A 20,861-nucleotide genomic window follows, 5' to 3' on the forward strand; every position below is an offset into this window, starting at 1 on the left:
CAACGAATATCGATTTGAGTGAAACTGATGTCCAAAAATTACATATAAACAAAGAGAAAAAAAAAAGTTAAAATTCAACTACTTTTCGCTAGTAGTAAGAAGTGCATTTCAGTCGAACGACAATGAATAATTTCGTGTAATTTGCCCCTTGGTTGTTTTTCTCTGTTTTTTGTTGTTGTTGTTTTTATTCAAAACAAGAGAACAAAAGAGAGTTCTATGCATCACATTGTGTAACCGGCTGAATGAATTGCTAGATCGCGCGAAATGAGACTTGTCTGTTGACGTCGCCGTCGTTCTGTAGTTTATTGCTGCTGCTTCTTTTCCATATTCATTGTTATTCACTCTTTTCAACGGTCAACTGTTTCGAGTTTGCGTGTGTTTGTGTTTTTCATCTTCGTCTTTCGCTCGGAGAATAATGTATATTTCTTTCGGTCCGTTGAGAGAGTAGCGCGTTTCAAGTAATAATAGTAATAAAAAAGCGAAACCTTATCACTTGCCACACGAAACAACGGCATTCAAACGTACACAACAATGATAATAACAATTATAATGAGCAAGTAGTTTGAACTGTGCATATTTATTTGTGTGGAAATATAGCCACTGATTTAACCAAATCATCACAATGATGAAAATGTTCAAGTCATAGTTTCGATTTAGTCTACCCAGCTGTTCTGGCTGCAATAGGACATGTCTATAAATTTATGCATCATTCGATTCAATGGCGTTGAGTGTGTGTTATGATATCCCTGTTTCTTCATCAGGTTTTTATTCATTCCTAATTAGGTCTGGCTCTATTATAGTTTTATTGACTGACTTGTGGAAAATTAGGCGACAAAAACTGGTGTCGCATTTCATGAGACATATGCACGACAGCCCTCTAGTAGAGAGAGAGAGAGAGAGAGGGGGGGGCGATGAGGAGTAAAGGGGAGCTTTGAATACATTTTTCAGCGGCCATTTTTTCGCTTTCATGTCACCCGAATCGACATGGTGACGTGAACTGTTTTCCCGGATAATAATACACAAATTGAGTCAAAAGGCCACCATCTTAAATTATTTTGATTTTAAAATGTGACATGATTATTGACACAGAAATTCCACCTGTATTTACGCTGTATGCATGGACTCATGTTCGAATGCACACCATTTTTTTTCTCTCGATCTCTCACTTTTAACATAAAAACATATTTCACACGATTTGTGTCTCATTTGACGCGTTCAGTGAAAGAATGGTTAAATGGTAAATGCAAAACGAACAAAGAAAAAAAATCCTACACGATGAGTACGGTCACAAAAAAATCATTTGACATATCTGCATGCATGATTTGCTACATATCTCCATCTCTTGCTTGCTCTCTCTCTATCTCTATTTTCATTAAAATAATTTTATTCGATTCACATTTGGCCACTTCTGCGAGCGCGAGAGTTTTTCCAAAATGGTATATAATGGGCAACATTTATCAATGACCAAATGTAGCATATGACTTTTGTCGGAAAAAAACCTTTTGCCATCGCGATGAATTATTCAAAAGATATCACGGTCTCTATGTCGTTATTAAAAAATTGCGATGGTTGCCAACACGACGTTGTTTGAATTACTCAACACTCATTTCAGTGTTTTTCTCTTGTAAAATGTAATGCAAATCAATCCATATTTTTTAATCAAAATTTAGCGCATTTCGTTTTCGTTTCTGTTTTTTTTTCTCTACAGATATTGCTTTTACCGTCACAAAATATGGCCAAAAGCATGTCAATCAGATTCCATCAATTTAGCTTAAATTAAGCTACAAATATAAGCAAATCAAAATTGATCGCTAAAAATATGAACAATCTAAAAATAGCCTCGTGAAAACGTATTAAAAAAAAAGATTTGCGCTTTTTATTCTCTTGCAGTGGTACCAAATTAATAAGTCATTTATTTAAATAAGTTTGTTAATTGGACCAGGTCAATAATATTTTGGTGTGTGTTTTCGCGTCTGTGGCGTGAGAGTCCATTGAGTCATACATGGAACAAGCGAAGGGCAAAACATTCTACACTTGATCATTTTATTTGCACTCTCTCACCGGTTTATGTGGATTCCAACATACTCCTGTTATACTCGTTTTGAGATTTCTTTCGAATGTACAATGCTGCAGAAAAAAATTCCATTCCGTGCTATTAAAAAGACTCTTTGAAAGTTTTTTTTTCTGATTTATAGGAGCTGTAATTCGGTGTCTCTATTCGTTCAAATCCACAATGCGAATTTCGGCTCGGTTTTTTTTGTCGACGTTGACAAGAAAGCAGTTTATAAACTTTTAATAAATGATAATTACGATATCTGGGTCTGCATCATTGAATTGGCATTAGAATAAAATGAAGCACAGAACAAATTTGAATAAAATCGATTATACGTTACGTCTATAGATACTAAATTGACCGAACGAAGAAGAAAACAATTGGACTTTTGTGATGCGCGCGATTTTAATCCGCTGGCAAATTTGCGTGTTTTTTTCTTGTTCTTCATTTCGATGAGTATTGAGAACAAAATTTTGATTGAACAGATCATAATGTTGTCAGACCTGTTCCGCAAATGTGAAGAAAAATATAAGTATATATGGATAAAAATACATTTACCGATTCCGCGGGTGTGTGTGTGTGCACAAATTGAAACTCGCAAGTCACACAAAGAATAAAAACAATGAGACAAGCACACAACAAGATTCAAACCACAAACGATGACGACGAACACGAAAATCGCGCATTCGGAACATACATCAACCATAAAATACAGGTTGTAAGTTCATAATATTTACATAAATCGTGAATTAATTAAAATGATTGGAGTGAAATCCAGAAGGAGAAAAAGAGAGAGAGATAGAGAGATAGAACGAGACAGAAATGTAGCGGACACAGTCAATTTCATGTGGACAATGAAAATGAATGTTTGCGAGATAAAGATAGACCGGTTGCAGAGACAGAGAGATACATATCGAACAACGCACGTGCATAGATATGTACAATTGACTGAATGTATTTGTATGTTTAAGTCAGAAAGACCTGTTGCTATAATTACTTGGAATCCATACTCCTGAGAAAGAGACACATAGAAAGAGAGTTAAAAGAACCAAAATAATGAGGCAAAAGGTCTCCCCGAAAAAAAGCACGCAAATTTGTGTACGTTTTTTCTTCTTCTTTTATTCATTTTTTGAGCACGTATTTTGTCTATTTTAAATGTACAATTTTACACATATGCCAAAAATAACGAAAGAGTGGTATAAATTTAAACCGAAACATTTTTATTATTATCAATTCTTGTGTACGACATATATCAAACCGAAGTGAGACAACGGCAATGACGACGACGACGAAGAAAATGGCAGCCGTTATAATGACGGCAACGAACAAGTTCGTACAATCAACACCGGAGACAAATGTATAGAAGCGGAAAAAATAACATGAGAAATGTGTATAGATACTCGAAAAGAATTAAAATATAACAAGTCGCATATTTTTAGAATGTGTTCAGGTGTTGCGTTTAAATACGTAAAAAAAGTAAACAGTAATGACAATGGTGACGACGATGATGATGATGATGATGATGATGTTGATAATAATTTAATAGGCTTATAATATGAGCACGATTGTATGAGAATTTAATGGCACGCATCAATGAGTGAAGTAGCACAATGCATAGACACTAAATATTTTGACACTAAATAATAATAATATCAACAACAAAAAAATCGTACTGAATGGAAAAAAAGGGCACCTACGCTATATTCATTTCTAATTCAATCGAAATTGGAAAATTTGGTCACATCAAGTGCCGAAAAATGCGTGTGTCTGACTGTTTTATTATTATTATCTTGCTGTATTTGAACATGTCGTCTATCGTATCAAATCGTTGCTGTTGTTGTTTTTTTTGTTGATAACATGTGTTCGCTATCTATCCCCTTGGAGCGAGACATTGCCATGCATTGTTTGGCAACTAATCAATTTACGATCATATTCATTCTCATTGATTTAATTGAAATGGACAATTCCGTTCGATTCAATACATTTCATTGGCTCCGAATTTTTCCGGTATACAATTGATACGGAGAATGGAAAGAAATGGCGAAGGTGGTTTCCTGTATCGATGTAAATTAATGTCAGAAAACATACAAACTTACTCTCTCTCTCAATCTCTTTTTCCTTCATTCTCTCCACAGTTTTTTCACAATGTTTGCCAATATTGTGCTTATTTCATTCTTGACAGTATTTAAATATAAAAGACAAATGAACTACGCAATTTTCCTACGAAAATTGTCAATCATCCAAACGTATCTACCTGTTGTTCAAATTATATGGATCAAAAATAATATTGTAAATCACAAAATCATCTGTACACATCTGTAACGATGCCATAATGTTGTATGAGTTTTTGTGCGCAGAATGATCGTCAAATTAATTTTCATCAGTGTCAATACAAGAGCGCTCATGCGCTCACACACAAACACCGCATTTTATTTACGTTTCCATTTTACAGTGCGTGACAAATGAATAATATAATTCAGCAAATAAAATGACACTTGAATTCATTGGTTTTTGTTTTGTGTTTTGTGTTTTCTATTGACTTAATTAATAAATTAAAAGACGTGCAATACTTGCTCTGGTTCACAATCGCCTTTTCTGTTTCTTTTTTTTTTTGGTCATATGCGACTCTTTTTATAAACATTTAGTGTATGGCCGTCAACAAAGACGACAATTAAATAAATATTTGGTCAGAGATGCGTGATCGCACTTCAATAATGCCAAATTGAATGTTATGTTTATGGTTCGCCGGAAGTGAGACACATTTTTAGCTAAGCCAATTCAATTCCAGATCAATGGTCATGAAAAATGTCTTCGTTTAATAAATCGTATTTTTTCTGGTGAGACGCATATTTTCCACCGAAAATGATATCATCTTTGTCAAATTATCGAATTAATCTTTCGTTTTGATGTTCATGTGCATGCTCATGGCAAAATATGGTAGACTCATAATCACTCTTATCGTATTTTCTTCTTTCATTAAGGTTTTTCCTAGAACACACACACACACTCTCTCTTTCTGTGTTTGTCTGTGTGTGACGTAAGCACACAAGGGGGGGGGGGGGGGTGCGTTAGATTTTATTTCGTGGAGCAAGGGCATTGCATCATTTATCTCTTTTCAAATCCTAACGAATCACTTCTGTTTTTTTTTTTTTTGTATTTATGAAAATAAACATCGTCGCCAGAGTTACGGATGCTTCTGAGCTTCAGATCTGGTTTGTGGGTGTACTTGTATAGGAAATTTCTTTGGGTTCCGGCAAATGAGGTTGTTGTAACTCTGATTCACACCTAAATGTTCTGGAACATTTCACTTCTAGTACACACCGAATAGATATCGCATCAATTAGAATTCGACGCGATTCTGTTGAGAATTGCAAATGGTAAAACGAGAAAAAAATAACGGATTCTCAATTTTCGAACTATCTTCTATGTGTCAAACTTGTGGTTTGTCGTCAAATGGTAAATTGAATTTAATACATATTTTGATGACTGTTGCACAAGATTTATTCAATTCAACAAATCGACCGAAAAATGATGTCCAATCCGAACGAAAGGAAGAAAAGAACGTTTGAGAGTTAGAATATCGAAGCGTGTGTTATATATTGAACCGGTGCTCGATATTAAAATGTTCGAAATTCATTGCCATAGAGATGAACTTTGCTGTAAGATCCATTGGTGTGTCAAGTCGGAGAGATTGTGTGTGATAAATGTCGAACGAAAATGCGTACATTGTTTGGTTCGTTTCAGCCCTGTTGTCACAGGTACGGCTACAGTTACTATTATACATATGATTCTGTTTGTCACAGTATTTTGTTGGTCATTATCATTACATTCATTATTGCCATGCATATATGACTTGAGTTCATCAAAAGCTGTGGCTCTTATTCGCGTATGTTACTGCCCACCAAATGGTTGCTTCTCTGGTGGTGTTATTTGATTTTTCGTATTATGTTGCGTTGCGTTATTCTGTTTTTCTATCCTCTATCAATATGTTCGTATGTTCCCTTCTTCTCCATCTCCCTCTCACTTTCTATCACTCCATTTCTTCTTTCGTGTTCACATTCAATCAATATTATATGGAAGATATTCAACAATCAGCGTCAAATGAACTTAGTGTCAGAGTGCTTGACAAGTGAATAAATATTTATCAAGCAAATAAATATAAAGCGCTTTCTATTGCCTCCCGTTTCTCAATATATTTGCTTGTGTCGCTGAATTTGGCCAGTTATTTTCAGCTCACTCTGGCTCACAACCATTGGAATGGAAAAGATAAAAAAATGACCAAAAAAGCATACAATTCTTCGGAGATTTATTCTCTTTTGGTGACGGTGGATGCCAAGCAAGCCGTCGAACAATAATAATACACTACAGTGTCAAAGATACGCCAACATCATTTGGTGCATTACTCAATCAATGTGTGCATTCCGAATCGAATCAAACGACAACAATAAAAACGGTCGCACACACAAAAGCTTTTCATTTCCATCTGCTTGAATTATATGACAATTATTCTTGTTCCAGCACAAACATTTCATGCTTCGTTTGTAAACGAACTAACCGAAAATAACATTGTGTTCATTGTATGATGTGGAAAATTCAATTTATGCGTGGGATATATTCATGATAACCTTCTAGCGAAGGAACAAAACAAAAAGCAAAATTCAACCACAACAACAACAAGTTAAAGTTATGCGGTGAATGTTATTGAAGGGTTGGCATGTTTCGATATGTACGTTTTTTGCGCACTTGTTACCTGACACTGAAACATAATAAATGACCCTGCGTGAGATTGTTTTCATTGATTATTGTTTCAGACAGTGTAAACATCATCCGAGAGAGAAAGAAAGAAAGGAAGAAAGAATGGGGAATAGAAAAAAAAGTAGCCAAAAATCGAAACGAATGGCATTCCAAATTAGATAATAAAAGTACAATAGAAAAAAAAATGTTATGTGAATAGAATTTTTCTGAGATTGAAAGCAAAATATTCATATTACTTGAGATATTCAACACACACACATCCAATTACAATTTGGATCAGTCATTTAGTTTAGAACTTTGGCATCAATAAATTCATGCCTATTTGTTTCCACAGAAATATAATATAAATGGCTCGTTCATTTTTAGCCGAATTGTTTTATATCATGATAATATTGATAGTACGATATGAATATCGTGCTATTGGTACATTTAAATTTTGTGACAACAAACAATTTAGATCTCCAATTTGGATCCTTAAATGTAGACATCCAAAATATCAAAATAGAACTCTATTTTTGATAAACTATTTTAATATGTTAATCAATGATATAACCCTCTTCAGAAAGAGAAAACAATAACAAATTTACCACATTTAAATACCAACCCAAATAAATGAACATAACTAATAAAATAATGTCGCACAATCGAAATTTTCATTTGATTCTCAACTTTGTAACAACTGAAATGACGTCATCGATAAAACCAGGGACCGTGTCGCAAGATATTTATACTTTGTATAAACGCAGACGCAACATATCCGTCGCTGTTCGCTTTGTGCTGCGCTCAATAAATACAATGTATGTGCGTACGTCTCTCAATGGTCACATGCACACACGAACATGTATTCGCATGCTTCATACATAGCGAACAGCGATGGATATGTTGCGTCTGCGTTTATACTTTGTATATTTATACTGCCTGCGTTTTTTATGCTAGTATAAAATTATATGCGACCCGGTCCCTGGATAAAACATTATTTGTTATTAAATTTAATCATTTTGTTAGTATTTCTGAGGTTGGTAATTCTTCTGAGTTCTCAGACGCCAAAGGGGGGTAATGGCAAAAAGAGTTTTAAAGAAGGTTAACGGTAAATATTTGGAATAAATATCTATTTTTTCCCGGCAAATTTCAATTATATCTCGTATAAAAAATTAAAATGGCGGTTTTTGATTCCTTTCGAATTAAAATTGAATATGGGAGGAATTTTGTTCAAAAAAAAGTAGGGAAATCGAAAAAAATGTCCTCGAAACCCTAGCAAAGAAAAAGAATCTCGTGATAATTGCTGAGAGCGTCCTGTTTTCAGATCAGGGCTATAATTTTCGCACACAATGCTTGTATTTATAAAAAAAATGTGCACTTAGTCACAAGTTTGACATTTTTGGCGGTTGGAAAATTATAGCCCTGTTTCAGATTTGCAGAGACCCTCCGATGCTGGATCAAAACCTATGCTTTCATTTGATAAAATTCTCAGCTCTGTACAACATTTGACCCCTCTTAATTTAATAAAATCCACTCTTTTGTTTACCATAATACATAGGCAGAAAATTCCACAACACACTTGGCAATAAACTCATTTTTCCCTCACAAAGATACATTTTTCCCTCTTTTACATGAGATAGAATAAATTTGCAAAAGTGTAGACTTCACTTTTCGAAAGGCTTGATCTCCCCCCTCCAAGGCCATTGCATGACCAGTGCATATTCTCTTATCACTGCATAGAAATTTGTAGTCTTGCAAAATTTAGTGCATCTCTGTTACACTTTTTATTCTCAATTCGAAATTCTTCCATATTTCGATTCAATTAATATTCAACATTCATTTAAAAAAGAAAACCTCTATTTATTTTATTTTATGAACAAAAATGTTATTCAATTTATGATATAAAAATGAATTTCATTTATTAAGCAATAAAAAAAATGCTTGATTATTATTATTGAGAATGAAAGCAAAAGCAATATTCTTTTTTCATTCGTTCATTCGATTGTATTTTGAATAATGCGGAAATCGATCATGCAATACAGTGCAATAAACACTCTACGTCACATCAGATAACCGACGGCATTATGATATGAATATATTATATTTACATTGTAATTGAGAATAATTTTTTTTTATATTTCTATATAAAACTAATCATATGTATGAGCTGTAAATGTCAAATAATAGCAATTAAAAGCGACTAAAAAAGCCATTGTCCCAAAATAGGAGCATGTCGATTGACATAAGATTACATCGCATTGTTTCCTATCATCGACAGCTGCTGTTTTACCGAGAGTGAAAAAAACATTCAGTGTAACAACAGAAGAGAGCGACAGCGAGAGACAGAGAGTGTATGTGGCATCGATGGCATAAAATCATTGAAGAGTGCAAAACAAATTGTCAAAGTTGATGAATCAATGAAAATGAACAGTAGCACAAATGACGGCATATGATTCGAATATGAAAATGTCTGTGGACTGGTCCATATAATAATATTGATAGAAATCATTTGAATCGAATGAATGCAATCGATGAATATCTTTTGTGTTTGGCGCATGCAAACTAGTTTTTATGCGATCATGAGATCTGTTAATGTGTCATGCAATACATTCAAGAGAAGAAGAAAAAAAATCATACAAAACTGAGCTTTTTTTCTCTTCCAAATGCTAAGCAGTTTCCGAACGAATTCCAATGATTTAACATAACTATAAAATGAATAAACTAGAGCTGTGAAATTTGAATGACAATGATGCAACATAATGTGAATAACTGATATGATTTTGTTTATATTTATTGTCTAAAAATGAAGAAGCGCTCATTCCCGCTTTTTATTTATTGATGATAATCGAATAAAAATAACGGTTTCAATAGCACCAAATTCCATATTCAATATAAAGATCCATTTTCCCTTGAATAAACGTTAATTGGCATAATAATGAACAATATTTAATGGACTATCGAATTTTGAACGTGCATTTAATTGGATAAATTGAGAAAATGAGTGTTTAACAGATTATTAGTAGCCAAGAAACCAACAAAAAAAAATGTTTTTCAAATTTCAAAAGAAATTTGAATTCACTAGAAAACTGAATCTGACTTCATATAAAAATGACTAAAAATGTGAATTTTTTTATGGAAACCATGTCTATATGATGTCTTAATGATGTGAAAATTTGTGCAGGTCATTTGATTCACAAAAAAAGTATAATATTCTGAAAGTTAGAAGAGATTTCAATATATATTAGAGGTAAACATGTTGAAAAGAAAAGTAAAATGAGAGAGAAAGAGGGAGAAAAAGAAAAGAATAGTTTATTGTCAAGTCTGGATCAGTTTCTTTATACGTTGGATGGTCAACGCATAACAATCAAAACAATAATAGAAACAAGCAAAAAGAAATCAATAGAATACAAAATAACAATTTAAATCTATGAAAAACGGATTGAAGAACGGGTTATACTCAATAAAAAAAAGTTTCATTGCTGGCAATTTCAAATACGAAAGAGTAGCGAAGCAACTTGTTTTTTTTTTGTATTCCATCTCCATTTTCACAGCGAGTCCATTGCTTATTGCACTATAAAGTATGAACAATAGAATCAACTTGGGCAAAAAGAATCAAATGTGAATCGTTTGTCGTCGTCATCGTCGTCCCCCCGATCTGTGTCGCGATTGTCTGTTTGTTCGTTTGCGAAAGGCAGAAGCACCTGCAGTAACGTTTTCGACATCCATCATTCCATATCATAGCGCACACCAGTGCGGAGTTGCCTCGTGCACCTCATATACTATGCATGATGTTTATAACCATATTGATGTATACGGCGGTTGACAATTCACTTCTTTTTTTTAAGTATTCATTCTCTTCTTTTATTTTCGTATTTGTTGTTGTAGACATCGATGTTGAAGGTCGTGCGTGTGTTGCTCCAGCAACATGCCTGATGACGTAAATTCAATTGTGGAAAAACATTCCCTTCGTCTTCGTTCGGTCGCCTTTTTATTCACTGCCTATCCACATTCCACATACACACATGCACATTATATTCTATATATGTATAGAACCGAGAATCCCATTAAAATGCGATCGCAACAACACAAATGGAGAAAAGTAATACGGCAAATTGTGTTGTTGTTGTTGCTGTGTGTTGATGATGATGTTGAATACACTATGGGTATATATCACGATTGTTGTTTCTCTTTTATTTTTATATGGCATTTTTGTCCTCGGTAATTACTTATGCGCTGTATAATAGCACCTTAATACCTACCAAAATAAGTGTGTGATTACTTTTACTTTGCCTGCGAGAAAATTGTTTGGTTCGGGTGTCCGACAATTTAACGAACAAATTTATATTTGCTGGTATAGTCGTTCCATCTTGAAATGATCGAATTACAATGAAAAACCAGAATTCACTTATGCAATTGCAATCGAATCCAGTCTGATTGGGATTTTTTTTTATTTCGATATTTAAGAAACATAATGAAGTAATTCTGGTTGAATTAAAAAAAAAAAAACACACACACACACTATGCATACTAAGTGATCATTTTGTATCCATTGATGCGATCTTCTTTTTATCACATATGTGTTTCATAAAATTGCTATCAAACCTTCCTCGACCTCTTCTTTTTCAAATTAAACGTTTCAACGATGACAAAAATACAAAGAGATTCAATAATAATTGTTACAGATTGAATCGTTCATTTTTAATTTACGATTCGTAAATTAACCAATTTTAATTGGGAGCTTTTAATGTTTTGTGTGATGATGTCAATTAAATTACATTATGGGGCGAATGAAATCGGAGTGTGAATGGATCCAATGGATTTCACACAAGAAACAAAATTATTGAGAAAGAAGGCAAAGGGAGAAGAAGAAAATAACGAATTAACAATGTTGCCAACCAATCGTTTAAACGATTCCTTTTTGTTAGATAACAAAAATAACCGAAACAACCTGCAATCTGCGTTGACAAATTTGATCGAGTTGATGATGGTAAAAATAATCGCGCATTTCCAAAAGTAGATAGAAAATAGCTCATTGTCAGTAATAAAAAAAAACTATTTTAATACGTGATCAAATATATGCTTTCACTGGAGTCATTGCTCTCTACGGATTGGTATAATATTCAAATTATGCCAATTCAAATGTATGCAAAAACCAAATGACAAAAGATACAAAAAAAAATTGATTGTAAAACATTTAAATCCCAACATCATAACTGTCATTACCAATTTCTATACGGGCAAATACAAACACGAATATCAAAACGGTTGGTGCGATTTTTTTTCCTGATAGATTCATCGAATCGATTCGAATAAATTTGTTTGACCACTGCATAGATTCTGGCAAATATAAAATTAATACAACGGCAAACCATTTGAATTTTTAATTATTATTCAAACGCATTGAATAAGAGAGATCGATTTCAATCTCGGGCATTCCCTTGCACTCTCTATAGAGTGGTCGCTAAAAGATGTAAAACAAAAATTGGAAGATGAGCACGAATGTAAGAGAGAGATAGAGATAGATTCATTAGCCAATGGCGTGTGTTCGATATGCGCTTGATTTAAATTTAATTCAATTGAATCGTTTGATTTCGAGTATGGGTAATATTTTAAGTGATGAGGCAAAGATGCTATTTTCATCGAATGCCCGTAAATAATACCGAGCCAGCTCAGCAGTAGTGAAGTAAAAGCCACGACGATAAAATAGCAACAAAACGATCGAATGAGAAGGAGAGAGCGGCGGCTATGATTGCTTCAAAATCGGTTCGTGAGGCAACAACTCAAAATAAGTAAAAATAAAGAGCGAAGAATCCGTTGTATACTATTTTTACTATTTTTCGACATTTTTTTTTATCTCTTAGTGCAAATTTTCTTTGGTCCTTTGTACTCCTTGTTTTTTTTTTTCATCTTCATCATCGTCGTTGTGCTCTTCATCTTCGGATTCGAAGAGAGCAGCGCCAACAAACCAAGTAAAACCAATATCACATTATTTTCTCTCACATTCGTTTGCACTCATTCCATCTCTGTTGCACTCTCTTTTTCATTCCCTTTCTCTCTCTTTCAATCTCGGAATAGATTGTTGTATATTTATTATACACACATACCGATTTGATATTTTTTTCTCCTATAGATCGCATTTCATTCTCAGGCGCAACATTTATTTCTTTGTGATCTGTGTTTGTTGTAGGAGACACGACACACTAAGGAGAATGATGCGCGCATGAAAATTTATTTTTGTTATTAAAAAAAAGCGCCCATGCCATGGTTGTTGCGATGTTGTTGTTGTTGTTGGTTTTGTGTGCTGTTGGTGCCGCGGCAATCGCTTCTTCATCGAGATAGAGAGCTTTAGTATGAATTGAACGCTCATATATTAGTTGAACAGTTGATTCAATTATTTTCGGTTGGATGGTATCGATACGAGAAAAATAAAATAAAAAACAAATCGCCTCAAAACGAAAAAGTTTCATGCGAATAAAAAACCGTCCCTTTCTCATACAGACACTAACATATACCACTGACAGTTACTGAAAAAAGAGCGTGTGTATGTGAGACACAGAGAACGTGAGAGATAAAGTGCCCCGAAATGCGAAAGTCCGGTGTCAAAATGGAATTCGCAGATAAAATTTTGAATCAACAACATTGGACAAACGACAACGATTTAATAGTCACACGATTGTCCAGTGTATGGCCAATGATGATCACAGCTCTTTGGCATTCAGTGGCAGTTTTATATGTTGTTGATCGTATTGAAGTTGATATTTCATCGATCGATCGAATACAGTGTACAACCAGTCCCGGTGAATGGAACTCGTACAAAGGTTGCTATGGATAAAACCAAAGCGTTGTGTTTTCGCATTTTGCCGTTTAAAAAACAAATGTATATCAGTTCTTATGGTAAAGTGATAGTGAGATGAACGGTTCCTGCAGTGTGTGATAAGCACACTCGACGACAATCACATAACGGTGTACGTCTTTTCCATTCTCATTTCCATTGATGTGAAATTAATGCACATTGTGTGTGTATGTGTTTTTTATGTGTTCGATATTTGCGTGCATGTGATTTTGAATTAAAAAAAAAACGAAGAATCAAAAGCTTTGATAGAAAAGTGCATTGCAAAATTCTACTGAAAAGAAATCGGATTAAATTCGTGCATGTGACAAGTTCGAGATCATGACGGAAATTTTGTTGCATCTCAAGAAGTATTCTCAATTGAACGAGAACAAAATCGATCACATTGAGCGCAAGCTGCTATTATTATTATTATTTTTTTCACTATGCATTTTCATTTGAAATACATCAGTTGTGTATCAAGCCAATGTAAATGCCATTATTGTCAGTTTATTTAAAGATTGTTTCAACTTTCAACGGTATTTTTATTTCATCTTTCCGAATCGCAACGGTTATTTTGGTATGATCTTAAAATAGTATGATTCCCGTAGATTTTTCTGTACCGTACATTGTGTTTACGATTTAATCTATTTGTGCTCAAATTGTGCGCGCTCTTCTTCTTCTTCTTATTTTTTGCCTTGCATGTGATGATGGTGCCGCTTTTTGCATATCGTTCGATTTAACCGATCGCTTTATATTCAATTTTTTTTTGTTTGTCGTTAGAAGTTGTCTATCAGGCGAGCAAAAGCTTTTCAAAGTACGATAGATGACACAAGATCATTCATATCAGAGGAAATAACAAAAAAAAAACGCTAACGAACTGCATTCAGAACTGTTCTATAAATGTGGATAAAACAAAAGAAATCATAATTTGCACTTTGACTTTATTATCAAACAAAACCGTTTTGTTTGTGTGAGCATATGTGTGTATAGATTTGGTCACATTGTGATACTAAAAATAAGCGAAAGAGATAACGTGAGAGAATTGAGTGATAGAGCTTTCGATATTGCATTCTCTCTTGTTTATCCTACTGAAAAAGAGATGGCGATGAACTTCCGCTTCGAAAATGAAGTGACAATTTTTTTTCTTCGCAAACATGTTTGTGGCATAAACAATCGCTAATTTTTGTTTTATTACACATTTGAAAAAATTGCACAAAGATTAAAAAAAAGACGCATTTTTTGTTATTAAAAAAAAACATTTCGCTAATTTGATCATTCGTCGAAGTGCTGCGAAGATATTATTGATACAGTTCCTCAAAGAAAAGCATCGATATAAGAGACTCCTTAAAGTACAAAATGCAACAAAAAGTTCGACAAATGACAAGTTCGTCGTTAAATGTAAAGTTAGAATGGTATCCAAATCGAAAATTCCTCCACTAGATGGAACAACGATACTATTTTATTTGTTGATTATCATTTCGACTCGCGATCATCGATATTACTAAGCAAGCAGTCTCATATTCATCCGTCATTGACTTCTTGAAGTCATTACAAATGCTGATTAATATGGTCGGATCAAAAATGTTGAACAAAAATGACCGAAAAATTGCGGGTACGAGAGTGTAACAAAGTAAATTGAACTGTTAAACGATGGTTTCATTGTTTCGGATCGATACACGTATATTTGAAAGTATTTAATCTCTAACCTTGGCCCACCAATATATTGGCTAGTGAAGTAAGACAACAATACGCACGGTGACGTTTGAATACGGTCGAACGGAATGCGTACCCTTATCACTTGATCATGATATAGCACAATACAAATGAGAACAGAGCCAAATTGTACACAAAAAGGTCCATTTATTCCGAAACGGATCAACATCGAGTGCATTTAAAAAATGGCAAACATATGGTCATTGTTGAACACCGCATTTGTTTGGCATTTTTTTTTTTTTAATTAAACCGAAAATCGAGCAACAATCAAAATGTGATTTGTTTCTCCGTACTACTGCTTTCGTTCTGGTTCTTCCCATAAATTTTGTTATGTCGTTTTACACCAAACTCAAAATGGAGTAAGATTTTCCGATGACTTTTCTTGCTGATGTTTTCGCTTTAACGGCTGGCGTAAAAAAATGTTCTACAATTGTCACAAAGTCAAAAAGATTCTTACATGCAGAAGCAAGATAATTTAAATTACATTTTCAAAGTGATTTTCAACAGTTAAAAAGCGAATCTGTTGCATAGACACAATTGAAAAAAGGAGAAAAAAGGTCGACCGACACAAATGAAAAAAAGAAAAAAAAACACAAACTCGAACGCCAATAAAAAAAATACTCATGCGAAACGCAGCTTTATTTTCCTATTGTTGTTTTTTTTTTCGTTTCTCTCGTTTCATTCGCATTAAATTTTGGCATGCGGCCAGACATTTTTCAAAGGCACAATAAAATGTTGTCATAGTTGTTGCAGCCAAACGGCTTGTGTATTTGATTTAAGAATATATGTGTTTGCTGTTTTGCCGTACATTTTTTTGATGTTTATTCAATATATTGTTCGATGTGGGCAGCCAAATGGTACAAGATGAAGAGAAGAGAAAAAAAACCGACGACGGCGTCGTCGTCAACAACAACATACACAAGTGTAAAAACGAAATTAATGCTGGAGTTAGTCATTTTTCTTTCATTCCGGAATCACATTAGCGCGATAGAGAAAGAGAGAAAAATAAATGAAAAAAAGAGAAAATTTGTGTCTTAAAACTGTCAACAATTTTCCAATTCCCCAACGGATAATATACCATAAACAATGATCTCTTTTCACATATACATGGCTCGAATGTTTATGTGATTCAACATGCATGACTAAATCCATTAAATGTCGACGATAAAATCGGCAAATTTGCCAAATTTGTTTCGATTACATGAAATCATTGAATTTTCGATTGACTTCGAAGCACTGAATTTATCTCGGAGACTTGTGTAAATCGGGAGAAAAGCCGCCACAATCAAAATGGGAAAAATCAATTTATCGAATGTCTTCTAATTAAAATGTGTTGTGTACGATGTGAAAATGGTGTTGGAAAATTGATGAGAGAGAATCCCGACAAAATAATGTTCTTCATTCCTCTATATGTACGAATGTAAAACGGTGAAGTGAAAAAAAAGACTAAGATTTCGATTAGTCGTTTCAAACGGCTGTATGGCGTATACATTGTTGTCATTTTGGCCCGGTCTATATACGAGCCGCACATTCGTTCGTTCGCCAGCGTTTGTGTTGTATATATATTTTGTTTTTTAATGGCCGCTTTAAATGATCGCCGTTGTTTTGTGTGCGATTCGAATGTGCGAGAGCACATTCAAAACACTTTCAACGACCACAATAATAATATTTGACTAACGATCCAAGCCATGTATTAATTTTGTTTCTCACTTGCTCGCTCGCAACCATTTCATTTTCTATTACATTCATCATAGATTGCTGTTGGTTTTTTGTCCGTCGGTTTTTCATTTTACCGTTTTACTTTTTTGTTTCTTCTTCTAGGTTTTTGGATATTTGCCAAACATATCTTGTCATCGTTGTGTTGCTAATATCCCGGCAATCATTTGGTCGAGCATCGAATGTATGTATTGTTTTTTTTATTCTTATATGATTTTATGTATATTTCTACTTTGAGTGTTTCATCTCGTAGATACGAGTAGAAAACAATATTTTTTTCTGAACATTCAACCAATGCACGAGAGTGTTGTATCATTGAGCATTCGTCAACACCCATTCGTTCAAAGTATTAATTTACTATGAGGCTTTTTTTATTTCAAATCATTTGACTCACGTAGCACATTTTTTTTGTGCGACAAAAACCCGCGGACCCGAGAACATCAACGAAACCAAAAAAAAACATCTTAAATCTCAACGCTACTTTATGGCGTCTAGTAAATTAAATCATAATTTTTATTTTGTTTGTTGAAATCATATACGATTGAGATGAATAACTATATATCTCTGTTCTCTTTCTCCATTCTCCCGCTTACGTTCTCTCGTCCTCTGTCTCTTTCAAATCGCAAAACACCCGGATAACAACAAATGGATTTTTCAGTGGCTTATATCGTACATATGTGTATTCATTTTATGAATTCGCCTGTCAATCCAATCTATCTCTATCTCTCACATTTACAAGAAGAAACAAAAAAAACATACATCGGGTAATATTGTTTGTAATTACACAATTTTTATGCCCATTTTTAGATGAAAAATTAACGGAAACCGATTAAGCGTGTTTCTTCAACATACGATCGAACTTGAATTTTAAAAATGAAATAAAACACAAAAATCGTTTAATATTATCTCTGAAATGTTAATAAAATCCGACAATAACTAAATCAAGGAAACCACGTTTTTTCCATTCTGTTCACGAGAATATATATCTATTTCCATAAAAGAATTTGTTTTTCCTCGTTTTCACGTAGCCCTCGAAAAAAAAAACGTTCCTCTTTTGCCATCGAATTTCATGGTAGTCAATTAGAATGAAACGCGTCCGCGATCAATGCATTTAGAAGAGCAACATAAATTTAAATTGAATTGTGTCATTTTGAGAGGAAACTACGAAAAAAGCGACGAACAAAGATTTTCATCGCGATGTGTTTTTTGATCAAAAACCAAAGAAGTAGAAGTGGAAGGAAAAAACCTACGAGCATTCTCCGAAGATTAAGCATTTACATAGAATGTGATCGGAGGTGAGAGAGCATGTGTCATTGCACTCCGAATATATGTTCTCTCATGTGATTTGGGTTCCGGACTCAAATGCGCTCTATCTTCCATATTCTCTCTCGACATACAAGGTAAACAGCTACATAATTCACAAGCATAATAAATAACATGTTCCACATATTTAATGTATCTTTTTTCCCCATCTCTATCGGTTGCGTGCGCTTTTTCATTTTCAATCTCCTTTCCCTTCTTTTCGTTTTTATCCATATACAGCCATGATTTTTCAATGCACAACCGTGTGTGATTTTACTTTAGAAAATTCTATAGCAAAGTAAAACGTAAATACGAATTACGCGGGCGGAAACCTAAAAGTACTTCAAATTGTATATATCCAAGAGCACTGGATCCCAAAAAATACAATAACAACATAATATTCGTATATAATTCAAACAAATCAAAGCGTGTTCAATTTGAAACGGATCAGTTGAGAAAAGAGAACGAATCAATTAATGCAAATGGTTGCGAAGCATTGAGTTTTTTTTCTCCCATTTCCCTATGAACGTTCATGGAAATTCATTAGGTGGCTTCTTTTTTCGCACAAAAAATTAGGTTTTTGACTCTCTTAAGCAGCAATTGATTGCTAGATAATGAAGTTTCCATGAAGTTGAAAAAAAAACGAGGACGAGAAAAGTGTATAACAGAAGGGAATTCATTATTATGTACTATTTCTAACTGTCTTTGCATTGTATTTGGCCCTTTGTTTCCATCGAAACCATTTGGTCGTTAAGAAATCCGAGGAAAATGCAATTTTCGTCCACGCATATACATGAAATTGTTTTGTCGTGCGGCGTTGATTTTTCTATCGTTTTCTTTCTTAATTTAATGTTATGTTACCTATTTGTGACGGCGCGTATATATCGCATTTCATGTGTGTGTATACGCTGTGCGCTCAATAATTTTTCGTTAGAATCTCTCGTTCACCATGCGCACACAGTCACAGTGACGGAAAATATACTCATTTAAAATGTGATGAGCGAGATCCGAAGGCGCGTAACGATTACAGAATGGCAACAAAGTGTTGTTTTTGTTATTTGTTTTTTTTTCTGCTTCTTCTTCTTCTTCTTTTCTTCGTCGTTTCTCTCGTGAGGATCTGCACTCAACGATCGACATTCATTCTCTGACTCATGTCTGCTATTTTATGTGAAATGATAAATCCTCGTCTATGTAATGGATGTACATCGTATATACAGCACATTTTCGGTTCAATCCGATTATATCCGTAAAGTAAATTATATTCGTCATCACATCGCCTCAAAAACGATCGAGCGACCGTGTTTGTGTGTTGTACCTTCAGTTAGGCAATCGTGCACCGTTCAGAGGGAGTGAGTGTGTGACATGTGCATTTCAGCATTATGAATACAGAGCAAATAGGGACACACACATAAACATCAAAATGAACATAAGCATAAACTAAATGAATTAATGCCCAAAAGATTTGAAACAACGCATGCAGCAGCTGTTGAAAACAACGAACTTTATGGATGTTTGCATACGTCAAACCATACACACATAATTTGTTTTTGTTTCTCTGGGTTTTTTTTCGTATACACGCGGACTGTGGATGAATTTTATTTATTGATTTTTCGTTGAAAGTGCAAATTTTTTTCGCTTCTGTAGATCGGCCGTTTGCATCATCAATGGAACACAATGATCTCAATTGGATATCACATTTCCATGAAAATTTTACGTATTTTCATTTAAAAAAATCAGACAATTATTGACTAACGTAGAAGCGATTCTATTCAAAAGAGGAACAAACACCGAAACGATATCATTTTATCAACCGAGTTTTATTCAATTGACAGTGAAATGTGATCGTTCTCATTATTTTGCACTTTGATTTGATCTAGATTGAATCGCCGCCAAATCGTGAGACATTTTCGAATGCCATTAAATTTAGCGAACCAATCGAACGATTTTAAAACGGCGAATATGCTTTTTTTTCATTTTCACATGAATTCTTTCTCATTTTCACTCGCCCGTTTGATGTGAAATTAATATGTAATCGCAATTTCCCTTTCGTTCTGAATTGTTTGTTGATATTATTCTCTTGTGCCGCATTCTAACGGTGGCGGTGGTTCGAGCTTTAGAATATGGAATCGTCATAACATTATACGTTTTTATTACTCGGCGATGTGTGTGATTTGAGCCAGAGAGCTCACATTAGCAGCAAATTTTTTTTGTTTGATATTTGATTGGTTAATGCACGAGTCATCCAATATAAATGCGTCCATATGCATCGCATATAAGATGAAATGAGCTGAATAATAAAAATGAAACAAGAGCCTCAAATATGTGGCAAGAAAATTGAAAACACGCACCAACTCACTACTGACGCACTATAAACACACTGAGAGAGAGAGAGAGAGAGAGATCGGGAGAGAATGAAAGAAAAGTCTATACGCGTATAGTGTGTGAGAGAGCTACACAGGGATCCGAAATGCTGCCATCATACGCCACATAAACGAGAATCTTGTCTTGTTG

General features: G+C 34.1%; 1 protein-coding gene across 11 annotated transcripts in view; it reads left to right on the top strand.

Moving 5' to 3' along the window:
• The window catches only part of LOC116345988 (myocyte-specific enhancer factor 2), a 99,167-nt gene that overhangs the window by 22,988 nt on the left and 55,318 nt on the right, over positions 1-20,861 (top strand). For 7 of the 11 annotated variants that reach the window (XM_031775844.1, XM_031775843.1, XM_031775840.1 and 4 more), the window contains one exon: positions 17,154-17,232. The exons of 3 other annotated variants lie outside the window; for them this stretch is intronic. The gene's annotated coding sequence lies outside the window, so the exon portion shown is untranslated. Of the gene's footprint in view, positions 1-13,732; positions 13,753-17,153; positions 17,233-20,861 lie in introns of those variants that run through there. One more of the 11 variants, XM_031775847.1, reaches the window with a different exon arrangement.

The sequence above is a fragment of the Contarinia nasturtii genome, unplaced genomic scaffold (genome assembly GCF_009176525.2).
Source record: "Contarinia nasturtii isolate CC-2019 unplaced genomic scaffold, AAFC_CNas_1.1 Cnas_scaffold_1371, whole genome shotgun sequence".
NCBI lineage: Eukaryota > Metazoa > Arthropoda > Insecta > Diptera > Cecidomyiidae > Contarinia > Contarinia nasturtii.